The sequence below is a fragment of the Parasteatoda tepidariorum genome, chromosome X1, assembly GCF_043381705.1.
Source record: "Parasteatoda tepidariorum isolate YZ-2023 chromosome X1, CAS_Ptep_4.0, whole genome shotgun sequence".
Lineage (NCBI taxonomy): Eukaryota > Metazoa > Arthropoda > Arachnida > Araneae > Theridiidae > Parasteatoda > Parasteatoda tepidariorum.
In genome coordinates, this window is record NC_092214.1 from 24,164,009 (window position 1) to 24,171,586 (window position 7,578).

At 28.8% G+C, this 7,578-nt stretch overlaps 1 long non-coding RNA gene across 1 annotated transcript in view; it reads right to left on the bottom strand.

Moving 5' to 3' along the window:
• Positions 1-262: 262 nt before the first annotated feature.
• Positions 263-7,578, bottom strand: part of LOC139427062 (uncharacterized) — a 117,114-nt gene continuing 109,798 nt past the window's right edge. Inside the window, exon 4 of the long non-coding RNA XR_011638220.1 lies at positions 263-570. This is a non-coding gene — a long non-coding RNA (uncharacterized lncRNA). The remainder of the gene's footprint in view (positions 571-7,578) is intronic.

Here is a 7,578-nt window from a genome sequence, read left to right on the forward strand (position 1 = left end):
TATATACTTATTTTATAATTTTCAAAGAGAAAAAGTTTTATTTGGAACAAATGCAATCTAGCTTAAAAAAAAATTTTAATTACAGTTATGTTGACAAAATTTTTAAAAAAATATTCAATGTTCACCTAAACATATTTTTTCTTCATCATTTTTAGTATAGAAATTTTAATGAAAATAGCAGCTCTTTATTTTAAAGTAATAGATCGAATATAAAAGCTTCTTTATTTCATTGATAAAAGCATAATTTTTCATCATCATTTTATTTCTTTATCCATCATCCTTTATTTTAAAAGCCATTTCATTTATCCTGGTATATTTTATCTATCGCAAATAATCGGAAACTCTCCAATATGTCTCATTATTCCGCCTTTAGAAAATGTTACTCAAAATAGGTAAGTGATGGGACGTCGCATAGAATGATGCTACAGATGACAGTACCTCCTCCCCCAACATCACTGGTATGAGAGTTAATATCTTGGGCTCATCAATTACTGCCGTCATCATCTCGATCGTTTCTCTCGCATAAATACTTCAAAAAGTATCTGTAGGTCACATTCCACACTTATCAAACTAGAAAAAAAGAGAGATAAAATTTTTCATTGTTTGATACATTGCTTGTTTGAAACATCAAGTTTGATAAAGTGCAAATACTGCTACAAACAAAATAACAATTGCTTTATTTTTAGAAAATAGTTAAATCTAATTTTTATTTCTATTGTGTCGATATTGTTTCTGACTCAAATGAATATCATGTTCATTTTGCAGGGACTTATATATTTTTAGAATAAATTTAAAAGGTTAAGTTAACATTATGGGTCGTAAAATAAAATTTAACTGAGTAACATAAAAAAGCGTCATCAATATCAGTTGGACCACCAGCGAAGAAATATGACCAGTTTACTTGATTCATAAAATTTGAGGCATTTCTCATAATCACCTTTTAAAACTTTTTTTGTCTATTTTGGTAAACAAAGGGTTTTGAATTTTCTATTCTTTGTTGGTGATTCTAACAAATTTTATTAGATTTTCTCTTTGCCTATAAGCTTACATTTTTGACAATTAATAGGTAACTGTTTCGTCTTCATTTTCGACAAAGATTCTGAAAATATGGGCGAAGGCTGGTGGTAACGATACAGCCTACATTCAACGTTAGAACATATTATTTTTTAAAATTAAAGTAAATTCTGCTATTTTAAAAGAAATTATTCAAATATCATCTCTAGAGCTGCGATGGCTCAGGTGATAGAGCGTTCGCCTTACAATGAGGTGAACCGGGGTTCGATCCCGGCAATGGCTGATCGATTCGAATTCCGCATCCGGCTTGCACCGACCCCAGTGCAGACGTGAAATATCTTCAGTGGTAGACGGATCACGGGATAGTGTCCACTTGCCGTCAGGCTAACCGTGGGAGGTTCTCGTGTTCTCCCTCTCCATGTAACGCAAATGCGTGTTAGTTCCACCAAAAAAGTCCTCTCACAGGAAACTCACAAGAACAGTCGGCTGTTCAACAATGTTTATAAAATCTGAAATAAAATACCTTTTTTCTCAGAGTGCCTAAATGAATCCTATTGTATAAGTATATTCATAAGTACATTCATAATTTTTTATTGTTCCTCTCCATGTAATACAAATGTGGGTTAATTTCATCAGAAACTTCTCCACGAAAGATAGTTTGCCTCAAGCTTGTTCTAAAAGTTCCTGGTTATAAACTAATAAAGCAGTGTTTGGCTGTTTGATAGCGCGATTTCTATGACAGCGCCGTTTAACATTATGAAAACTGTATTTTATTGAGAAATTTACTGACAGAAACAACAAAGACTCTACTCTCTCTGGTTTTTATTGTATTTTATTCAAAATAGCTTCATTTCTAATGCGTGTTTTTTCTCTGTGACTCAAGAAGTGAGTTAGAAAGATGAAGGAAAAAGTATTCCTAGTCTTTAAATTTTACTCTCTTAATTGTAACACAAAATTCATTCAAGCTATTTGTGAAATGCGGAACTTAAATTGTAAAAAAACACAACTCGAAATAAATCAGAAACAAATACAATTCATTCAATAGCTGAGTGTAATATTTTTTTTCATTTATTATAGAACACGCAATTGATTTTTATCAATTTACATTCCTTGAAAAGTTTATGTCTTATACTTTAACGCCTTCGCATTGAGAAATTTGGAATATATGTTTGTTGTTTGATTTGTTTTATGCTTGTAGTTTAAATATTTATTATGAACTGCTGTCATAGTTACCGGTTGAAATAGTATTCCAATAAACTGGAGAAATTAAGTTTCATTCATTTTTTGTCTGAACTAAATATTTTGCGTAGTAGAGAACATAAGTTAAAGAATTTTTTTAAGGCTTGTTACAAAATCACTTCAATAAGATTCGTACGAAAAGAGAAAAAACACTTTTCTATATTCAATTGATGATGTTTTTGTTCAAAAAATGTTTTTCTTCAGACTTATAGAGAGGAGCTGTAAAAATTAGGAAAGAATCATGAATGTAGTAAATTAGCATTGAATATTGATGGGTTGACCAGATTCAGATAGTGAAAAGATTGAACATACAGGTGTTTGTATAACCTTAATATAAAATTTTTAACATGAATAGGTATGCAATAATCAGTTTGTATAAAGGTGAAACACAAGCATCAATAAGAAAAATTTAACATTAGATCGTATTTGACAAACCAGTATCAAATTGTAAAGGGGTTTTCAAACACAAGTATCTGTATAATTTTAGTTTAAAATATTTAATATCTAAGAGATGTTTGACTAACCAATATCAAATTGTAGAAAGTGTACAAACTCAAGAATCTGTTCAACCTTAAGATAACTTATAAATTACATACTTTACAACGAAATAATTCTATTTTACCGAATTTCTCAAAAATATTATGAGAAAATATAGAAAATAGCAGACATAGATTTTAAGATCTTCTTGAGCTATGAAGATGACAACTTAATATGTGTTTTTTTTTTTAATTATAAATCAAAAATATTCAATGACTATTCCCTTCCTTTTCCGTTGTACCGATCGTATATAACCTTTAACATAGTGAAAAAGTTTTCAGGCCATGGAATATGCACATTGCCTATGATGTTTAATTTTATTCTGTTTTCTAATTTATTCAGATTGTTTCATTTTGTTTATTAGTAAGCCTCTTTATCAAATTAAATTTAAATTTTAATATGTTTTCTAACTTTCTTTATTTTATTTATTAATTAAAGGCTTTTTATTAATTTAAATACAATTTTAAAAAAAAACTTTTTTACTCCATGTGTGCTTCGTTAAATTGTTTCGTTAAAAATGAGGGATATGATGAAAATTATAACAAAAAAGACAAAAAGTTAGATAAATGAATAAAATAAATTTTTTGAATGGGGAATTCGTAATTTTTAAAACTAGTGATGAGTTTTGAAGCCCCCAATTATATTCAAATCCAACCTATAATTCATTGCTTATTTAATCATTCGGTTGCTTTTATGAAATTATTTCAAGTAAAACGCAATTGAAGTAGAAATGACATTTGTTAAACAAAATATATTTCTAATAACAATACATTGAACAAATTGTGAAACGAATAAGCCTTTATATAATATTGCTCTAGAATTTCTTATCACGCTTTTCAAATCGAAATAAATTTATAAAATTTTTTATAAAGAAATTTATTTCCCTAATAACCATTTTCAATTTTTTTATCAGTTCTTTTAAGTTTTCTTGTCAAACTAAACGATAATTAGGCTTATTTTGTTCGTTTTCAGCTTATATATATATACACCACAAACAAATAATTAACTATACTAAATATAGCAGAAGGACTGCAAATTTAATTGTCTGACATAAAAACGAATTTAAGATTACATAAAACAATGAAAAATCATTGTTTCTCTAATTATATATTTTAAAAGTATTATTTTATAGGTTATAACGTTCACAATGACCTTAATAAACTTTATTTATAAAATCGAAGTTTCGCCGAAAAAAGGTTGATTGTTTAGGTTTCCGCATCCGACAAAAATGGAAATCACTGGTTTAGGCAATTAAATTTACATACAATTCCTATTTTATTACAATCACATTCATTTAAAAGTAGTACAGGTATGTACACGGTATGTACACGTAGCTGGAAATGCCAGTATGTTTCGCAGTATGTACCATTTTAATACGCTTTCTACCTAACACACTATTTTCATATACTATTAAACAGTGATTGTTACATTTAGTTCCAAATCGTTAAGCAATTATGTTTCAAATATTATAACAAAGTTATTACTTAAAAAAAAAAGGCTTTTAACGAATTATTAAAGATTTAAACACGTGAACATAAAAAGGTAAAAGTTGCCGACATCAATTTTAACTCGTTTCCATGTTTTTAGATCCTGTTTAGATTGTTATTAAACCTGATATATGAGATTTCATGCCAAAAACACAATGCGTGATGGCCTATCTCTTTGACTCCGCCTTCTCTTCACATAAATACTGAAAGTAATAAAATAAACCTTTGACCGTACCTGGTGTTCAAAGTAATTATGCTAATCTAATATATAACTCCACCCCTTAATTTTTCTTCGGTTTGTTTATTGAAATTCCGACGAAATATATTGCTCTATAGTGTGAGTTTGTAGCAGTTTTCTTTAGTTTACGTTTTGTTGTTAAACATTGTCTCTCCTTTTCTTTTAGAAAAGAAAAATTGCAAATTAACTTTGGGCATTGTATAACTTGGTGTGGTTTAAATATCATAGCTGATTTAATTTTGTAGATATAGAAGATAAAAGATTTTGGATACCATACATAAATTTCCAGATAATTAAAAATACAATTAAAAGCAAAAAAATTTTTAAAATGATTTCTGTTTAATATCATTCAGAACATATGCATATTCAAAGTAAGTTCTTACGTTTTTCAAAAATTTATGAAGGTAAAAAGGATTAAAATACATTACAGCACATTCACATAACAGGGCCTACAGTTACTGTTTTTAGGTCAAACATTTTACGTCAGATGGCATTTCAGACAGTAAACCAATAAATATGAAAGAAATATAATTTAAAATAACATTATTACTTACAAATGTTTTGAACTAATACCAGAAATTGTCGAATGTTTTCCTGTCAAATAAAATTAGTTGCAACAACTGGTTTTTCCTCCTCAAAACTTTAAATTTTTTTCCTATTATAAATATTTTAAAAGCAACAGTCTAATTTAGGAAATCGTGTCTAGGTTTGCAAGGTCGAAAAGATCTTTGTACGTTAGGAGTAGCTGGAATTTAAAAAAAATTATAACTGAGAAAAGTTTGAATAACTTCAGAACACTAATACTTGGGTAAATTTAATAACTAGCGAAGATTTATTAAAGTAAATAGCTACTATAAATTAATAAAAATGAATAAAATTTAGCTTCTAATAAGTAGTTAATAACTAATGATTAAATAAAATCAATAAATACGCATTATCAAAATATAATGTATAATTATTCATTAATATTGGAGTAATAATAACTAGTAATAATAAATGAGGCTCAATGATTATCACTCCTGAATTTGAGTTAATTACAAATTATGTGTTAATTAAAAATTACACCTTATTATTTTATAAAAACCTACGGTTAACTTGCTAATCTGTAATCAATCTACAGAAACCTACAATCAATTTATCCTTAAATAAAATTAAAAAACTCCGAATGCCTTAAATAAATTCATTCTATTGAAGTGATTTTTATGAACTAATTTTGAATCTCAATGGTTTTAATAATTAGTGGTAGGCATTAATTAAATGAAAATATCGAGAACAAAATCATTTTTCATAGACTATAGCAAGTAATTTTATAATAAGTAATAATAAGTGATATAAGTTATTTTAAGTATTTTTATGGGTAATAAATAGTAAATGCTGAGAAATAATGAAAGCGTAGATTTTATCAAACTCCTAAGGGAGATAATAAATTAACGGAAGCTGTTAAAATAGCAATTTCTGTAAAGAAAGCGATTTGATCACATTCCTTAACTGTTTTAGAAAAAGGATGAAATAAAAAGTTGGATGAAAATAACAAATTTGAAATAAAACAAAAGATGAAACAAGCATACGAACTTTTACTTATGTTTTAATTTAAAATAATAGCTTAAAAAGATTTTTTATGTCATTATGTTTATTCATGAATGACAATTTTTGAAATCTTAATAACATTATAATGAAATATTAGGGTATAGAATACGGCTGCTAATAATAATCGCTCTTTATTGCTTTTTTAATAATAGGATTAATCAACAGAAATGAGAGCCATATACTGATGGTTTTTTTAATGCTAAGTGCCTTTTCCCGGTACACTTTTGACCGGAAAACTCAACACTGATGTATTCTTTTAAGGCTAAGTGCCTTAAATAACACAAGAACTTAAAAATAAAAGAAAATCAGTACCTTCTAGCACAAAGTATTCGCACAACAAATGAACAGTACATAAAAAATGCGGCTATCTGCAACTGAATGAAACAAACAACTGATATTGTCTAATTGTTTGAGAGGGAAATTACCGTTCCATATGCTTAATGGAAATCTGTAGTTGAAAATGATTACAGTGACCAAACTTCATTGGCAATTATTAGTAATAACCGGTAAATCTGATTAATTCTGATAGATAAGTCACTTTAACTGGCTTGCTTGGTTATTATTACTAATAACTTGCGGATATTTATATAAAGCGATAAATTACATTAGCTATAAAATCTAAGCAGAATTATTTCTTCTTTTTACTAAAACAGTTAAAGGATTTGATTAAGTCACTTACTTTCCTAGAGGAAATCGCAAAACAGTTATTTTAACATCTGTGAATCTCTCTCAAAGGATTTTGTCCCGCAGTGGACTGATCGTTAAGACACGGTTCCCAGCAGATCACCGAAGTCAAGCATCACTGGTTGCGGTCAGTGTGCGGGTGGGTGACCACTTGGATCACTCTGCGTAGGGACCGAGGGTGTGCGGTATTGGTCCTCTATAAACTGTGCTACCGTGAAGTGCTCGACTTCGCGCGCAGGTCGTCGGGCTACCGAAGCGAGGGTGCCATCCCCTCCGCAGAAGATCAAAATTGTGATGGCATGTCTTCGGATCATCCTCCGGGATATTTCCCAGACCGTCGCCAATAGCCCATTGTGCAGCTCTAGTGCGACGTAAATTAACAACAGCAACTCTCAAAGGATTTAATCAAATCTCTATTTTTATCATATCCCTGCGACATATACACATATTTGAATTTGAAAAATAAAATCAGCAAAATCTTGACAAAACACATTGAAAACACGGAAACAGAAAATTCAAATTGAAAAGTGAAAAAACAAAGATATGAAAATAAAAAATGCACAAATGCACTCACGGACACACTATTGCTAAGATTAGGTTTAATCTTTTAACCTACCTGGGTAACCTTCCTTACCTTCCATCCTGATGATAATGGCATTTTTTTAAAATTCATTGTAACAATTTTTCTACAGTAATTTACGCATATTCTTCTCAAACACCAATCTGTAAAGCGAGTAACTAATTCAAATAATGAATTGTGCTAATATATATATATATATATATATATATATA